The sequence below is a fragment of the Pristiophorus japonicus genome, chromosome 2 (genome assembly GCF_044704955.1).
Source record: "Pristiophorus japonicus isolate sPriJap1 chromosome 2, sPriJap1.hap1, whole genome shotgun sequence".
NCBI lineage: Eukaryota > Metazoa > Chordata > Chondrichthyes > Pristiophoridae > Pristiophorus > Pristiophorus japonicus.
The window spans coordinates 70,578,107-70,596,756 of NC_091978.1; positions in this window are offsets into that span (position 1 = coordinate 70,578,107).

An 18,650-nucleotide genomic window follows, 5' to 3' on the forward strand; every position below is an offset into this window, starting at 1 on the left:
GTGCATTTTCTCTGTGTTTAGAAGGTATCTTTGAAGGATAAAAACTGAGAAATCTTACAAATCTGACAAATCTGACATATCTGACAAATCTAATATCTTAAAACAATGTCGAAGCAGGGAGAAAGGGAAAGAGAAAGTGAAAGGAGAAGGGCCAAAGCCTTTAGCGAGGAGGCCAACGAGGCCCTTGTAAATGTAATAATTACTAGGTGGGAGGAATTGACACAGGGTGGGCATGGGAAATCTCCACCCTGTGCATATCGCAGAATATGGATCGAGATTGCCGATGTTGTAACATCGGCATTTAATGAAGTGCGGACTGCTGACCAGTGCCGCAAGAGATGGAACAGGCTGCTGGCAGCAGCCAGAGAAAGTTGCATGTTATATTCTATATTTAAAATCATATTTAAAAGTCATATTTAAAATCATACATATTTATTATTTACTTGACGTTTATAAATTTTACTTAGAATCTTCAATGTCATTTATTTATAATATAAATGAATTAAATTATAAATAAATTTATTCACCCTAACACTAAGTTGAATCTTATATGAAAAATTATTCAAATGCACTGCAATGTTAATTCATAATTGAACATTTAAATCTGTCAGTCTTAAACGTTTATTGTCAAGTCCATTAGCTTATGCCGTGCAATGTTATCTTATCATTTACAGAAGAAGATAACTATCAACCGTGCGGAGAAAGGAGGACGGGCGGCGGCTCCGCTACGGTGCACGTGTTAACTCAATACGAGGAGCTTGGTGGGGCCTGAAAGCCATTCGGTCATGACCTGTGGTGTGGCTGAGCCCATGCTTGAGTCTCGTGAGTAATGGGAACTGTGCAATGTGTCAAACATTACTAAATGCATACTAAAAATATCATAGTTACGCATGTAATGTTATGAAATTATAATTCAATAATTTTGATGTACTCTTGATCTACGAATGAGGCCACATTAGCCCTGGTGAACCCTTGAGCACATGGGGTTTTGAAAAGTATTGCAATGTTTTGGGTTATTGAAATATTGATATGTATTGTTATAAGTTGTTTAGAAATTTCATTCATCTTTCTAAGGTCAAGTGCCCGTTGAGTCTGTTGATTTAGCAGAGACATCCACAAATACTGACCCTTCCAACAGCTCGCAGGGGGAAGAGACGGAGGAGGAGGATGTTACTACTCAAGTCATAACACAATTTGAGCCGGAGCAAGAGGAGGAGGAGGAGGAAGAAGATGAGATTCATTTTCTGGGTGGGGGAAACAACCTGCGGCCATCTCTATTGAGATAGATGATGCACCGGGACCAAGCGGTGTGCAGGTGGCGATGCCAAGGCACGTAATTTTGCAAAAGCAGACCCCACAGAGGTCCGGTCAGCAGGGTGACCAATCGCCTACCATGGAGGGCCAGACTGAGAGCTTATTATCCCTGTGCAGGGAGACGGTCGCGCTTTGTCGCGACCTTATCCAGGGTTTCGGGGGATTCTCTGCAAACTGGAGCCAGTTCTCCGTGAACTGGAGCCAGTTTCCAGCAACCTGGAGTGAGTTCTGCACAAACTTCTCCAACTGGTCTTCCGAGCAAGCACAGACTTCAAGGCCATTCGGCAGCAGACAGCCACACCCAATGCCCTACGGCTTGCGTTGCTGGCTGGACACGGCCCTGTACCCCAAGGTGTCATGTCTGCTCATAGCGAGACCCCGAGCATGCAAGCGAGTACGGAGGACACAGTTCCTCCTGACTCGGAAGTGGAGCTTCAGGCTTCCGCTTCCGCTCCGTCACCTCCAATACGGCAGGAAGTCTTGCCGTCCCACTCTGCACGACGTCTTGGTGTCGGTCTGCGTAGATCAAAACGGGCAGGTGGGGTACGAACACAGGGTGGGGCTGGACCTGGAGGAAAAAGTGGTTGCTCAAAATGAGCGATAGAGGTCGGTTTTGGGCCATTGATGGGCCATAGATGGGCGATGTGAAGTGGAAAGTCTAGCCCATAGTTTCTAAATTTGCAAAACTGAAAGCACGAAAAATAAAATTCTAATTTTTGACACAATTGTTGCGAGAAAAATTTCATTTTGAGTGGCTCAGCCCGTCCGTCTTACTCTTTACACATCAATAACTCGGAAACTATTAATGGTAGAGGTATGTCGTTTTAACAGAAGCTGGCTTGAGTTGTGAATATTTGTTCTGCTGTTTTACTTGCTTTACAAGGATTTACTTTTATTTGTATGTCTTATATGATAAATTATATTAGATTTGATGTAGTGTAATTTATGTTCTAAGGTTATCGAAAAGTGTGGAACATTTAATAAATTGTGTAACATTTACCATCATTTCATTTATGTAGAGTATAAAATAAACCAGTAAATATAAGACATCTTGCAATGGTTTTTTTCCTATATATTGGAATTGGTTGAGGTGGAGGGGATTGGCAGGGCACCAGGTGAATAGTTTGCCTAGGGCGCCAGCCCTGACTTACCTTGTCAATCTGCCTGCACTTAGTGATTTCTTTCTGGTCTGTTTCCTGGTTCTGAAGATAGCTGAGGCAACATTGACCCTTTCTGGACTGCGATCCACACAGATCTGGGGAGGTGACCCTCTGTTCCAAAAAGGACCACCCTTCTTAGATGAAGTAGCAGCCTTTAATAGAAGCTGTTCAGGAAATCGTGTCCCCTGAGCCTTGCACAGTCCAAGCACATCATGCTCTATGCTCCAGATGCATCACACTGAAAATGTCGCTAATTAGCCTTGTATTATCTGGTGTGGTCAGCTCCATACATTATTAGGCACACAGCTCCTGAGAAGCAATTGGTCCCATTAGGTGTGCAACTGTGCGTGGTGACATATAAAGAACTTCAATTCCAGGAGCATGATGGACAGGTTGTGATTCCTATTATATAAGTCATTATAGTACACTTTCTCTTTATACATGATGATATATATCAAATTCATACATGGACTAACATGGACTAACTATGAATATAATTCTCACAATACTGTGTATTAAATAAATTATAGATATTTTTTCATATGTTGATCAGTGGACAGTTTCTTTAATATTATAAATATGTATTTGAAGCAATTGTATTATTTTTCTTTGCACTTTACATTTCAATGGCTTTCTTTATATAATTGAAATGTATTTTAATATAGCATTACAATCAGTTCCATGCTCACAGCTAATATTTCGACTGTATGAATGTATTATTGACTTAGCAGCTAAACTGTTAAGTTCTATAATAGAATTGAGATGTGAGTTTCAAATGTCTCAATATTACATTTTGTTTCTTCTTTGATATATTTTATATGTCAAATGGCATAAAAATATAAGTGCAACAGTAGGCAGTCTAGATCTTTTTTAAACTCAGCAGGTTACGTAAATGCCTGAAGAATTTATACAGCTAGACTGTTTGAAGAACTTGTGCTGGCACTGAGATCAGATTAAATATGAAATTAGTATATCAGTGCTCAGTCAAGCAGGAGTGTAATGTCGCCTGCTGTTTTTGCAGTAATTGTCCATTTTATGTATTATTTAACAACTTGCATTCTATAGTCCCTTTTACATTGAAAGACATCCCAAGTCACTTCACGGAAGCAGAATCAGATAAAAAAGGATGTTGAGTCAAATAAGGAGACATTAAGAGATGGGGCAAGAGGATGGGAGGGTGCAGCAGAGGCAGCTGAACACATGGTCTCAATTTTAGTGACAAGAAATCCATGAACTCCTCACACTTGTCGTTAGAGATGAGGGTGCGGTGTGTACAGGGGAGAGGAGTTTAAGGTGACGGCTGGTGGTGTAGAGAAGAAGAGAAGCCGGGGATTATCTTTGCATTCCAGGATGATCCTGGAGGAGTGAGCAATTTTGGCAGAGGAGGGATCTGGTGATGAGTGGTAAAACCAGTGTGCGCTATAAACTTGCAAGTCTGTGCCCCTTGGACTTTAAGGGGAGAAAATCTCACAAGTTCAATGGGCGCAGACTTGAACATACATTGTGCATAACTGGGTTAGCCATTCATTATTTAAACAGTACAGATTTCTCCTCCATTGCCAATCATCTCACCCGTTACCGTGAATTGGAATCTCAACACCTGATCCCGGGGGTGAATTGGGATCCAATCACAGTGGGAGGAACAGCAATGGCTGAGGAAGGGGTGATGGATCAATCACTGCAGAGGTATGTAAATGTATTTAAAGTTTCCCAGCAGCGACTTGTGGAAATCTGTTTTATATTTAAAATAGTCAACTACATATATTAAATAATACAGGTTTCTTCAAGATACTACGTTGGAAACCCTTTTAAGAAATTGCCACCATTTCCTGGCTCCCCCCGACTGCTTACTTGCTGCCAAGAGAATCCAATCACCACTATTTTGTTAGAGATAGTTCACAATCTCCTTCAGCAGCCAGAAAATGCCCTCTCAATGCTTCCACTTTCCAAAGCTGAGATCTTAGTCTTGCTGTTTCCCATATCCATCCTCCCACTACAACAACAATTTACATTGAGACATCTCTAATGTAGTAAAACACTCCAAGGTACATCTAATACCTTCTCCCACTCCCGAGGACTCCTCCGAGACTGGAAGTGAAAAAGCCATGTATTAGGGTTCTCGGTATGTGCAGATGATCTGGATTTGGATATAAGGACACAATCTCAATTTGGTGACAAAACAAAAGCAGGAGGTTTGCCAAACAATGAGGAAGACTGTAAAGATTTCAGGAAGACAAGGACAGGTCAGCAGAATAGACAAAAAAGTGGCAGATGCAACTTAATGTGCTAAGCGTAATACATTTTGAGAGAAAAGACAAGGAATAGGGATACACACTTTTTGGACAAACGCAGAATACCTAGCCTCTGGGTGGTCCTGTTAAGTTTCTGGTCAATGGTAACCTCGAGGATGTTGATGGTTGGGGATTCAATGATGGTAATGCCATTGAATATCATGGGGAGGTGGTTAGATTCTTGCTTGTTGATAATTTTTTGCCAATTATCTGGTTACCAATCCCCCTGCCAGTAGAGGCAGTTTCTGTCGTACCGTAATTCAGAATAAAAGCATTAATGATGGAAATCTGAAATAAAAACAGAATATGTGGAAAATGCACAACAACTGACCCTGAAAAGATTGACCTATCTTTCAGCTGTTGACTGAACTGCTATGCATTTTCTGTTTTTAAGTCCAGCTTCCCAGCATATCTTTTTATCACATTTTTCATATGAAAACTGAATATTGTAGATTAGAATTTCTTCCTCATCACATACAATTCATCAGGTATTCCCTGATTTAGTATCTCTGGGGAAAAAAGTATTTTGCTTTATGGAGTTCAAGGAGAGGGAAAAAATAACCACTGCATGATGTGGACCCTCAGCTTAATTGAATACATGCCCTGAATTTATTGCCAGCCGTTCTAAGAACTTCAAGGCCCTGCACATCCCATATCAGCTGCAACACTGAATGTCCCAGTGCGGCACTGGAATGCAGCCGCCCGGGCGCAAGTGCTTTCTGCCGCCATTGCTGCCCCTCCAGGGCGCTGAGAGAGGCGGTAGAAGACCGAAAATCCAGCCCATAGACTATAAAAGCAAGAACGTTATGATGAACCTTTATAAAACACTGGTTCAGCCTCAACTAGAGTATTGTTTCCAATTCTGCGCTCCACACTTGAGGAAGGATGTGAAGGCCTTAGAAAGAGTGCAGAAAAGATTTACAAGAATGGTTCCAGGGATGAGATACTTCAGTTACGTAGATAGTATAGAGAAACTGGGGTTGTTCTCCTTAGAGCAGAGAAGGTTGAGAGGATATTTGATAGAGGTATTCAAAATCATGAGGGGTCTGGACAGAGTGGATAGAGAGAAACCTTTGCCATTGGCGGAAGGGCCGAGAACCAAAGGACACAGATTTAAGGTAATTGGCAGAAGATCCAATGGTGACATGAGCAATAAACTTTTTACGCAGCGAGGGGTTAGGTTCTGGAATGCACTGCCTGAAAGGGTGCTGGAGGCAGATTCAATGGTACTTTCTAGAGGGAATTGGATAAGTATCTAAAGGAAAACTATTTGGGAATGGGACTAGCTGAAGTGCTCTTGCACGGGCTCGATGGGCCAAATGGCCTCCCACTGTGCTGTAACCATTCTATGTTACTTGTCTTGCAGAAGGTGTTAGCCTAACATCTGTCGTTAGTAAAATGCTGGAATCCATTATTAAGGAAGCAGTAGCAGGACATTTGGAAATACATGATTCAATCAAGCAGAGTCAGCATGGTTTTATGAAGGGAAAATCATATTTGACAAATTTGCTGGAGTTCTTTGAGGATGTGACGAGCAGGGTGGATAAAGGGGAACCAGTGGATGTGGAGTATTTGGATTTCCAGTAGGCATTCGATAAGGTGCCACGTAAAAGGTTACTGCACAAGATAAAAGGTCATGGGGTTGGGCATAATATATTAGCATGGATAGCGGATTGGCTAATTAACAGAAAACAGGGAGTCGGGATAAATGGGTCATTTTCTGATTAGCAAACGGTAACTAGTGGGGTACCACAGGGATCAGTGCTGGGGCTTCAACTATTTACAATCTACATTAATGACTTGGATGAAGGGACCAAGTGTAATGTAGCCAAGTTTACTGATGATAGAAAGATGGGTGGGAAAGCAAGTTATGAGGACACAAAAAATCTGCAAAGGGATATAGACAGGCTAAGTGAGTGGGCAAACATTTGGCAGATTGAGTATAATGTGAGAAAGTGTGAGGTTATCCATTTTGGCAGGAAAAATAAAAATTATTAGGCTGATGTGTCCTGTCCTTGCACTTCAGCTACATTTCGCAAGAAAAAAAACTGATCTGTAAAGTCAATGCTGGAGTTAGCACATTTTTAAGAATTATTATTTAAATGGAGAGAAACTACAAAATGCTGCAGTACAGAGGGACCTGGGGGTCCTTGTGCATGAAACAGAAAAAGTTAGTATGCAGTAAGTAATCAGGAAGGCAAATGGAATGTTGGCCTTTATTGCAAAGGGGTGGAGTATAAAAGCAGAGAAGTCCTGCTACAACTGTACAGGGTATTGGTGAGGCTACACCTGGAGTACTGCGTACAGTTTTGGTCTCCTTTTTTAAGGAAGGATATACTTGCATTTGAGGCTGTTCAGAGAAGGATCATTAGGTTGATTCCAGAGATGAAGGGGTTGAATTATGAAGAAAGGATGAGCTCGTTGGGCCTATACTTATTGCAGTCTAGAAGAATGAGAGGTGATCTTATTGAAACATATAAAATACTGAGGGGACTCAACAAGGTAGATACCGAGAGGATGTTTCCACTCATGGGGGAATCTAGAATTAGGAGGCATAGTTTCAGAATAAATGGTCGCCCATTTAGAACTGAGAAGAGGAGGAATTTCTTCTCTCAGAGGATCATAAATCTGTGGAATTCTCTGCTCCAGAGAACTGTGGGTCATTGAATGTATTTAAGGTGGAGATAGACAGATTTTCAAAAGATAAGGGAATGAAGGGTTATGGGGAGCAGGCAGGGAAGTGGAGCTGAGCCCAAGATCAGATTAGCCATGATCTTATTAAATAGCGGAGCAGGCTTGAGTGGCCAAATGGCCAACATCTGCTCCTATTTCTTATGTTCTTATGTTTAAGAAGTTAGGCACAAGATTGAAAACAGAACAGCGGGGAGGAGGTGGGGGAATTTTAGGACTCAGCCTAGAGAGGCAGAGCAGGTTTAATTCAGTTGTTTCAGGCTGAGCTAAAATAAATAGCGAGAATATATTACCAAAGGAAGAAGGGAAGGAAAGAGATTTTGAACAATCGCTCCAATCATTTTAATGAGGAGTGAAGACAAATTTTGCATGCAGTCTAGATGACTTTCACCTGGCGCTAATTCACCATTCTTAGTCTAAACACTGCCCATTCCTTGGCTATAATGAATTTCTATATAGTCTATTCTATCCTTTGATCATCATAAACAGCTCAATATGATCACCATTTAATCTTGTATATTCAAGGGTATACAAGCCTAGTCTATACAACATGTCCGCAATAATTTAATTTTCTAAGCTGCTGTATCAGTCTGACAAATCTGAGCTGCAACCCGCCTCCCCAAGACCAATAATTTCTTCCTGCTGTGCGGTTCCCAGAACTGAACGCAACGCTCCAGATGCCATCTTAACCAGAGCCCCATACAAATGTAGCATAACTTTCAACCATTTTTATTCCAGCCCCCTTGACATAAGCGCTGATATTCCGTTCGCTATTTAAATTATATTTTGTACCTGCTCACCATTTAGAAAATATTATGATCTGACTTTCTTAGGTCTAACGTGGATGACTTTGCATTTCCGCAAATCAAATTCCATCTACGAAAATTTTACCCACCCACTTAATGTCTTTGCAACTTTAAACTCCCACCTACACTACTTACAGTGCCACCTATTATGTCGACAGCAAGCTTCCATACACGGCTCTCTATTCCTTCATCGAAGTCATTGAAAAATATACTAAAAATCTGAGGCCGCAGTACAGATCCCAGGGGAACACCACATCCCGCTAATCAGAGAGCATTCCCTTTATCCCTAATCTCTGCCCTTTTTCTGCCAACCAATAGCAACCCACCTCAAATGGTTACCTGCAATTCCATGCAATCTCATTTTTGCTAATGATCTCCTGTGTGGCACCTTATCAAATGATTTCTGGAAGTCCATATAGACAACATCCATTGACACTCCCTTTCCACCATGTTAGTGACGGCCTCTAAATTTTTTACTAGATTAGTCAGATATTGTGTACATTTACAAAACAGGGAGTGAGCACTAAACTTTAGGGGCTAAAAATTGAATAGCTTAGCTCCACACACGAGGGGCGCTACAGGGACGCTAAAGGATTAACGCCCACGAGCAGTGATATTAGCGCCACTCGTGACTTGATTGGGATTTAGCGGCGCCGCTAATAATTAGCGCCAGAGAATGTTGCGCTGGTCTGAAATGCCCCGGTAGTGCCACGGAAGCCAACTTCAATTTTTTCACCAGCCTTAGCGCTCGCACTAATCTCGCCGGTAAAGCTAATGTGCAGAGCTGTTCCAGGGCGCTAATGAAAGGGATTAGTGAACCAGGTAAGCTTTAGTGATTTTAGTTCATTGTATTTCCTATGATATAACCTTATTTGGGGTGCTTGATGTTTAAAATAGGAGATTTGTAATTTATTTTAATTTTTTTCTTTTCCAATGGTCCTACTCTTAGAGTGCTATGTTGCCATTTTTTTAGCACCAGAACTTGAGTAGCGCTACCGACTTAGCGCCCTAAGAGAAGTGTAGAACTCTTCCCTTAGCGCTCCACTCCACCCTGAAGGCGCTAACAAACAATTTTCCTACCGCCAGCGCCAAAAAAAAACGTCTGGCACTAAAATGAATGCGCTGGCGATATTAGCACCTTAAGAGCGCATTTATTCAATTTTTCCCCCTAGAATTGGTGGTAACTGGTCAGTGAGGGCCAACAGTGAAGGGCACGAGAGTGGAGTTTCTCACCATTTAGAAAATATTCTAATCTAACGTCCAAAGTGGATGAATTCACACTTCCCCAAATTGAACTCCATCTGCCATAGTTTTACCCGCTCATTTAATCTATCAAAATCCCTTTGCAAATTTCCATTCCCATCTACACTACTTACTGCACCACCCAACTTATTTGTGTTGTCAGCAAACTTGGATATACAGCTCTCTATGCCTTCTTGAATTCATTGAAATATATAATGAAAAGCTGAGGACCAAGTTTAAAAAAAAGGGCGATCACACTGCTGGCCGTGTATTATAGACCCCCAAACAGTGGGTGGGAGATAGAGGAGAAAATATGTAGACAAATTGCTGTGAAGTCCAAAAAACATAGGGTAGTAATAGGAGGATTTTAACTATCCAAATATTGATTGGGACAAATTTAGCGTGAAGGGTATAGAGGGTGCGGAATTCTTGAAATGCATTCAAGAGAACTTTTTTAGTCAGTATGTAGCAAACCTAACACGAGAGGGGGCGGTCTTGCATTTAGTTTTGGGGAATGAAGCTGGGCAGGTTGAAGGAGTATTAGTGGGAGAGCACTTGCGTGCCAGTGACCATAATTCAGTCAGATTCAAGTTGGTTATGGATAAGGACAAGAATAGGCCTGTAATAAAAGTTCCGAATTGGGGAAAAGCTAATTTTGTTAAGTTAAGGAGTGATTTGGCCATAGTGGACTGGAATCAGCTATTGTGGGTAAATCAGTGTCAGAACAGTGGGAGGCATTCAAAGAGGAGATCCGGAATGCTCAGGCCAAACATATGCTCTTAAAGACAAAGGCTGGGAAAAATTATTCTAGAGCCCCCTTGGATGTCCAGGGACTTACAGGGGAGGATTAATAAAAAAGGGACGCTTATGTCATATAACAATGGCTAAATACTTTAGAATCTTTAAAGGAATATAGAAAGATAAGAGGCAAAATTAAAAAGGCTATTAGGAATGCTAAGAGAGAGCATGAGAAATTCTTGGCCAGTAAAAATAAGGAAAACCCTAAGATGTTCTATAAATATATTAAGAGTAAGAGAGTAACTGAAGAAAAGGTAGGGCCTATTATAGACCATGAGGGTAATATTTGTGTGAAAGCGGAAGATGTTGGTAGGGTTCTTGACGAATACTTTGCATTTGTTTTCACACAGGAAAGAGGTAATGCAGATACTGCTATCGAGGAGGAGTGTGATATTCTGGATGAAATAAATATAGTGAGAGAGAAAGTATTAAGGGTTTTAGCAGCTTTGAAAATAGATAAATCCCCAGGCCCGGATGAAATGCATCCCAGGCTGTTGAGCAAAGCAAAAGAGGAAATAGCAGAGGCCTTGACCATCACCTTCCAGTCCTCTTTGGATCTGGGCATGGTGCCGGAGGCTTGGAGGACTGCTAATGTAGTCCTCTTGTTTAAGAAGGGAAAAAGGAATTGGCCGAGTAATTACAGGTCTGTCAGCCTAACCTCAATGTTAGGAAAATTATTGCAAAAATTCCTGAAAGACAGGACAAATCTACATTTGGAAAGGCAAGGATTAATTAGGGACAGTCAGCACGGATTTGTTAAGGGAAGATCGTGTCTGACTAACCTGATTGAATTTTTTGAGGAGGTAACCAAGAGATTCGATGAGGGTAGTGCATGCGATGTAGTGTATATGGACTTTAGCAAGGCTTTTGATAAGGTCCCGCATGGTAGACTGATCATGAAGCTTAAAGCCCATGGGATCCAGGGCAAAGTGTCAAGTTGGATCCAAAATTGGCTTGCAGGTAGGAAGCAAAGGGTAATAATTGATGGATGTTTTTGTGACTGGAAGAACGTTTCCAGTGGGGTTCCGCAGGGCTCAGTACTGGGTCCCTTGCTTTTTGTGGTATATATCAACGATTTAGATTTGAATATAGGAAGTATGATTAAGAAGTTTGCAGACGACACTAAAATTGGCTATGTGGTTCATAATGAAGAGGAAAGTCATGGGCTTCAGGAGGATCTCAATCTACTGGTCAGGTGGGCAGAGCAATGGCAAATGGAATTTAATTCAGAGAAGTGTGAGGTGATGCGCTTTGGGAGGGCTAATAAGGAAAGGGTATACACATTAAGCGGTAGGCTACTTAATAGTGTAGATGAACAAAGGAACCTTGGAATGCTTGTCCACAGATCCCTGAAAGTAGCAGGCCAGGTGGATAAGGTGGTTAAGAAGCCATACGGAATGCTTGCCTTTATTGGCCGAGGCATAGAATATAAGAGCAGGGAGGTTATGCTTAAATTGTATAATACTTTGGTTAGGTCACAGCTGAGGTATTGCATGCAGTTCTGGTCACCGTATTATAGGAAGGGCATGATTGCACTAGAGATGCTGCAGAGGAGATTTGCTAGGATGCTGCCTGGAATGGAGAATCTTAGTTATGAGGACAGATTGGATAGGCTAGGTTTGTTCTCATTGGAACAGAGGAGGTTGAGAGGAGACCTCATTGAGGTGTACAAAATATTGAGGGGCCTAGACGAAGTGGATAGTAAGGGTCTATTTCCATTGGTGGAGGGGTCTATTATGAGGGGGCATAGTTTTAAGGTGGTTGGTGGAAGGTTTAGAGGGGATTTGAGGCAGGGCTTCTTTACGCAGAGGGTTGTGAGGATCTTGAACTCGCTGCCTAGAAGAGTGGTGGATGCAGAAATCCTCACCACTTTTAAGAGCTGGTTGGATGGGCACTTAAGTGGAGGGTTATGGACCTAGAGCTGGTAATTGGGATTAGACCTTTTGTTGGACAGCACAGATATAATGGTAAGTACTGCAGGAAATCGAATACGGCCAGGGTGATCGCCTGGACTAGTTTCGATCGATTGGATGGATCAGTGAGAAATTTTCCAAGATTTTTTGTCCCTAAATTGGCCTGGTTTTTGCCTCTCGCAGGAGATCACATGGCTCCGGTTGGGGTGGAGTGTAGAATGTTTCAGTATGAGGGGTATCACCGTTATGTGAGGCGGACTGGTTGAGCTGGGTGCTCTTTGCCTTTCCGTCATTGTTCATAGGTTTATATGTAACCTTTAGGGCAGGTGACCAAGGGCCGTGTGGCTCTTTGTCGGCCGGCGTGGACACAATAGGCCGAAATGGCCTCCTTCTGTGCTGTAAATTTCTATGTTTCTTCTGCGTTTCTAAGAGGACACAAATTACGTCCCAGAAATGCTAGGGAACCAAGGGTCTGGTGAGCAAGAGGAATTAAAGGAAATGATTATTAGTAAGAAAATCGTGCTGGAGAAACTAATGGGACTGAAGGCAGATAAATCCCCAATGCCTGATAATCTGCATCTCAGAGTACTAAAAAAGGTAGCCATGGAAATAGTGGATGCATTGGTTGTCATCTTCCAAAATTCTATAGATTATGGAACAGTTCCTGCAGATTGGAGGGTGGTAAATATAAACCCACTATTTAAAAAAGGAGGGAGAGAGAAAACAGGGAACTACAGACTGGTTAGCCTGACATCAGTAGTAGGGAAAATGCTAGAGTCTATTATAAAGGATGTGATAACAGCACACTCGGATAATATCAACGGGATTAGACAAAGTCAACATAGATTTATGAAAGGAAAATCATATTTGACAAACCTACTGGAGTATTTTGAGGATGTAACTGATAGAATAGATAAGGGGGTACCAGTGGATGTAGTACATAAGAACATAAGAATTAGAAACAGGAGTAGGCCATCTAGCCCCTCGAGCCTGCTCCGCCATTCAACAAGATCATGGCTGATCTGGCCGTGGACTCAGCTCCACTTACCCGCCCACTCCCCGGAACCCTTAATTCCCTTATTGGTTAAAAATCTATCTATCTGTGACTTGAATACATTCAATGAGCTAGCCTCAACTGCTTCCTTGGGCAGAGAATTCCACAGATTCACAACCCTCTGGGAGAAGAAATTCCCTCTCAACTCGGTTTTAAATTGGCTCCCCCGTATTTTGAGGCTGTGCCCCCTAGTTCTAGTCTCCCCGACCAGTGGAAACAACCTCTCTGCCTCTATCTTGTCTATCCCTTTCATGATTTTAAATGTTTCTATCAGATCACCCCTCATCCTTTTGAACTCCAACGAGTAAAGACCCAGTCTACTCAATCTATCATCATAAGGTAACCCTCTCATCTCCGGAATCAGCTGAGTGAATCGTCTCTGTACCTCCTCCAAAGCTAGCATATCCTTCCTTAAGTAAGGTGACCAAAACTGCACGCAGTACTCCAGGTGTGGCCTTACCAATACTCTATACAGTTGCAGCAGGACCTCCCTGCTTTTGTACTCCATGCCTCTCGCAATGAAGCCCAACATTCCATTCGCCTTCCTGATTTCATGCTGCACCTGCAAACTAACTTTTTGGGATTCATGCACAAGGACTCCAGATCCCTCTGCACCACAGCATGTTGTAATTTCTCCCCATTCAAATAATATTCCCTTTTACTGTTTTTTTTTCCAAGGTGGATGACCTCACACTTTCTGACATTGTATTCCATCTGCCAAACCTTAGCCCATTCGCTTAACCTATCTAAATCTCTTTGCAGCTTCTCTGTGTCCTCTACACAACCCGCTTGCCCACTAATCTTTGTGTCATCTGCAAATTTTGTTACACTACACTCTGTCCCCTCTTCCAGGTCATCTATGTATATTGTAAACAGTTGTGGTCCCAGCACCGATCCCTGTGGCACACCACTAACCACCGATTTCCAACCCGAAAAATGCTTGGACCCCAGCTATTCACAATATATATAAATGATTTGGATGAGGGAACCAAATGTAATATTTCCAAGTTTGCTGATGACACAAAACTAGCTGGGATTGTGAGTTGTGAGGAGGATGCAAAGTCGCTGCAAGGTGATTTAGATAGGTTGAGTGAGTGGGCAAACACATGGCCAATGCAGTATAACGTGGATAAATGTTAAGTTATCCACTTTGGTGGAAAAAAGATAAAGACAAAGCATTATTTAAATGGTGATAGCTTGGGACATGTTGATGTACAAAGAGACCTGGGTGTTCTTGTACACCAGTCATTGAAAGCAAACATGCAGATGCAGCAAACAGTTAAGAAGGCAAATGGTATGTTGGCCTTCATTGCAAGAGGATTTGAGTACAGAAGCAAGGATGTCTTACTAAAGTTATACAGGGCCTTGGTGAGACCACACCTGGAGTATTGTGTGCACTTTTGGTCTTCTTACCTAAGAAAGGATATACTTGCCATAGAGGGAGTGCAGCGAAGGTTCATCAGACTGATTCCTGGGATGGCACGACTGTCGTATGAGGAGAAATTGGGTCGACTCGGCCTGTATTCACTAGAGTTTAGAAGAATGAGAGGGGATCTCATTGAAACATAAAATTCTGATGGGGTTGGACAGACTGGATGGGGGGAGGATGTTTCCCCTGTCTGAGAAGTCTAGAACAAGGGGTCACAGTCTCAGGATATGGGGTAGGAAATTTAGGACTGAGATGAGGAGAAATTTCTTCACTCAGAACCTGTGGAATTCTCTACCACTGAAGGCTGTGACGGCCAAGTCACTGAATATATTTAAGAAGGAGATAGATAGATTTTTAGAAACAAAAGGCATCAAGAGGTATGGGGAGAAAGCAGGAATATGGTGTTGAATAGAGGATCAGCCATGATCATATTGAATGGTGGTGCAGGCTCGAAGGGCCGAATGGCCTACAATGCTCCTATTTTCTATGTTTCCATGTTTACTTTAGTCACCCATGTGGCTAGATTCACCTGTACCCTTTCCCTTGTGATTGCTTGACGGCTCTGTCAATGCACTCTCTGGTAGTGGTGAGGGCCATTTTTACCACCACCACCCGGGCCGCCATCATCGATATTTAAAGTACCATTCCACCATGGGCGAGGAGCAACCTCTGACCCCTTACTCAAATTTAATTCACTGTTCCGGTGTTCCAATTCTTCCCTGCCTGCGGTATCCTCTGTTTCTTGAGTTCTTTCCTGATCTTTCCCCACCTGGGGTCTCCTCTATGTTGCTTACATGAGGTGGAGGAATTCTTTCCGACTCCTCATTTTATCATGATATTGGCTAGCCCTCTTAATCTGGATTAGCAATATACCCAGATCAATTCACTCCCTCTGATATCATCTGCTTCATGTCACTAACTTTGTCCTTTCTGAATGTTGTTATGATTTTGGCTTATGCATCAATGAATTGCTACATGTGCATATATTTATCAAATACACTATCATTACAAGTTGGTGAACTACCAGAGTCTGTGAAATAATGCGAACCGAAGGGTGTGCTAAAATATTGTGCCACATAATTGTGCAGCTTATACTTATGTATCTCATTTACTGTTGGTTTCACTTGAACATGGGTTTTGAGACAGGTTCTGTTAGACCCGTAAAGCATGGTACTGGTGGCACCACTAAAATCACCTCAAACTGGATTGGTACTAGCTTTTCCCATGCTCTGTTACCTACAATACATGATTACAGTTAAAATTATTATTCAGTCTCACAATCACTAGTACGTCGACTAAGAACATACATTTTGAGCGACAATGATGCAGACAAAGAAAACAGACATTGTAAAGAAAGCTGAAGTTTAACATCTAAACAACCAAACATGGACTTAAAAGATTCTCCAGATCTCACTTTTACTCATCTCCATCTTGTGGATATCGCTTGCTAAATTTATTTCTCCCGAGCCTTCAATTTTTCCAATCCAAATCCCATGTAACTCTCCACTTCAACTTAAATTTCAATCCCTCTAGCAGGTACCAGTGTGTTTAACTCTTGTCTGATTGTTTCATTCATTAGATAGTTTCCAGAAGGAGTATGTGTCAATGCTTATCAATTGTCTTACTTCCAGAGCCACATTAACCATTTCACGTCTTGCTGTTGTCAAGTAACTCAGTGGGCCCAAGTTTCCACAGGATAAAAAACGGGCACCCCTCCGAGCTGGGCACCCGTTTTTCGCGCCTAAAATGGCGGCAGAAAAAAAATGTGCTATTCTCGAGCGCCTTGCAGCTCCTTGTCTGTTTGGCGCGGTGCCCAGGGGGGCGGAGCCTACACTCGCGCCGATTTTGTAAGTGGGAGGGGGCGGGTACTATTTAAATTAGTTTTTTTCCTGCCGGCAACGCTGCACGTGCGCGTTGGAGCGTTCACGCATGCTCAGTGTGAAAAAAAACATTGGCACTCAACCATTTTTGTAGTTCTTTGTAGCTGTTTAATTTTTGAATATTTTTTAATAAAACCACATTGCCATCAGCACATCAGCACTGAGGCTTCCCTTCTCACTGTCTCCTTCCCCTCCCTCCCCTGCGCGGCAACAAGCCGCTGTCTCCTTCCCCTCCCTCCCCTCCCTCCACGGCAACAAGCCGCTGTCTCCTTCCCCTCCCTCCCCTGCGCGGCAACAAACGGCGGTTTCCTTCGAACGATGGCTGAAGCACTTTCACACAGGTAGGAAGATGGTTTATTTAATCTTTTCTTTGCTTATAAATGGTTATTCAGATTGGATTTATTTGTATAATATTTGTAGAAGTATAAATAAGGATTGATTGTAGAATTTAATGAGTTCCCTTCCCCCCTCCTCCCCCCCCGACCTCGTTCTGGACGCCTAATTTGTAACCTGCGCCTGATTTTTTAATGTGTAGAACAGGTTTTTTCAGTTCTACAAAAATCTTCACTTGCTCTATTCTAAGTTAGTTTGGAGTACGTTTTCACTGTGGAAACTTTGAAATCAGGCGTCAGTGGCCGGACACGCCCCCTTTTGAAGAAAAAATTCTGTTCTAAAGTAGAACTGTTCTACCTGACTAGAACTGCAGAAAAAAAAATGTGGAGAATTGCGATTTCTAAGATAGTCCGTTCTCCACCAGTTGCTCCTAAAAATCAGGTGCAAATCATGTGGAAACTTGGGCCCACAATGTCTGAGACCCGGTTTTCAGTGCAAATTCACCATGCTTTTCCGCATGCTAATTGCTTCATATATTACAAATCACGTCTGCACTCTTACACCGATATCTTGATGCCATCCGATAAAAGCCATCTTGGGCTTTCAGGTAATTTTATGTTCCTGATATCTTGGGTCGTGGCCAGGATATCCAATTCAGTTTTCTTAAAATGTACATAAGCAAGGACAAAAATGTCTCCAAGAGAAAGCTATCAGTTAACTACACTTTCCTGACTTTCACTAGAATGTTCGAAAAATTCCCATTAGGTGGTATACTTTCCCTGTTTCTGTCTTGCATCTTGTGGGGCATCCCATTAATTACTATTTATATCTCATTAGCTCTGGAGTAGCCTTACTGTCCAATACAATATTAAAGATAATATGCCCGAATCCATTTCATAATTTCAAACTTATCACAAATCCAAACAGCAGTATTCCTGCACTGACACATTTGGTCAATGTTCAATTTTATTTACCCATACTTCAGTTAGATTTTCCTTTGTCGAGTGTTTGAATTGTAACTCTACTTAAGAGCCCAAGGAGTTAATTTGTCAAATCATAATAATGTCCAATATCTTTAAAATTTCATTCAGCAATTCAAAAATAACAAACTAACACAAGCTGCAAGTCAAGGTCACATTATTATAATAACAAAGTAGAAATTGGAGTTGGTCTAATCAACCCGAACAGTTAGAATACAGTAACATAAATCAGGTGAATTCTGAGGAGATGGAGGAATTTATAAACAAGATAACAGGGACAAGCAGGCATTGATGTAAAATTACTGGAGACAGGAGTTGCCACATGCTAGCTCGGGTTTGAGTGACAATGGTATTTTGACCATTAGAACCAGTTAAACAAGGTGGATTTTGTTAAAGACCACGGGCTAAACGTTCCACTTTTGTGCAGATTGCCCAAAAATGGGTGTTATTTCCAGTGTGGGCAGTAAAGATGGGTTTTGAGATCGTTGGATTATTGCCCATTTTCAAAACCCTAACATTCCATTTTTGAAAATGGGCATTATTGCGAGTGATCTGAAATGGGAGTTAGCGTAAATTTTTTTTGCCCTTCTGCCGTAACGTGTCGCTGACCATAGCAATGGCATGGCAACACTTGTTTCCCACGTTCCAGGAGGTCAGGGGTCATCATTACATGCGCAGCAGAGGAGGCAGAGAGAGCGGGAGCAGAGAGGGACTGAATGCGTGTGTGGGTATGGTGTTTGCTTCTTTGGCTGTTGTGGG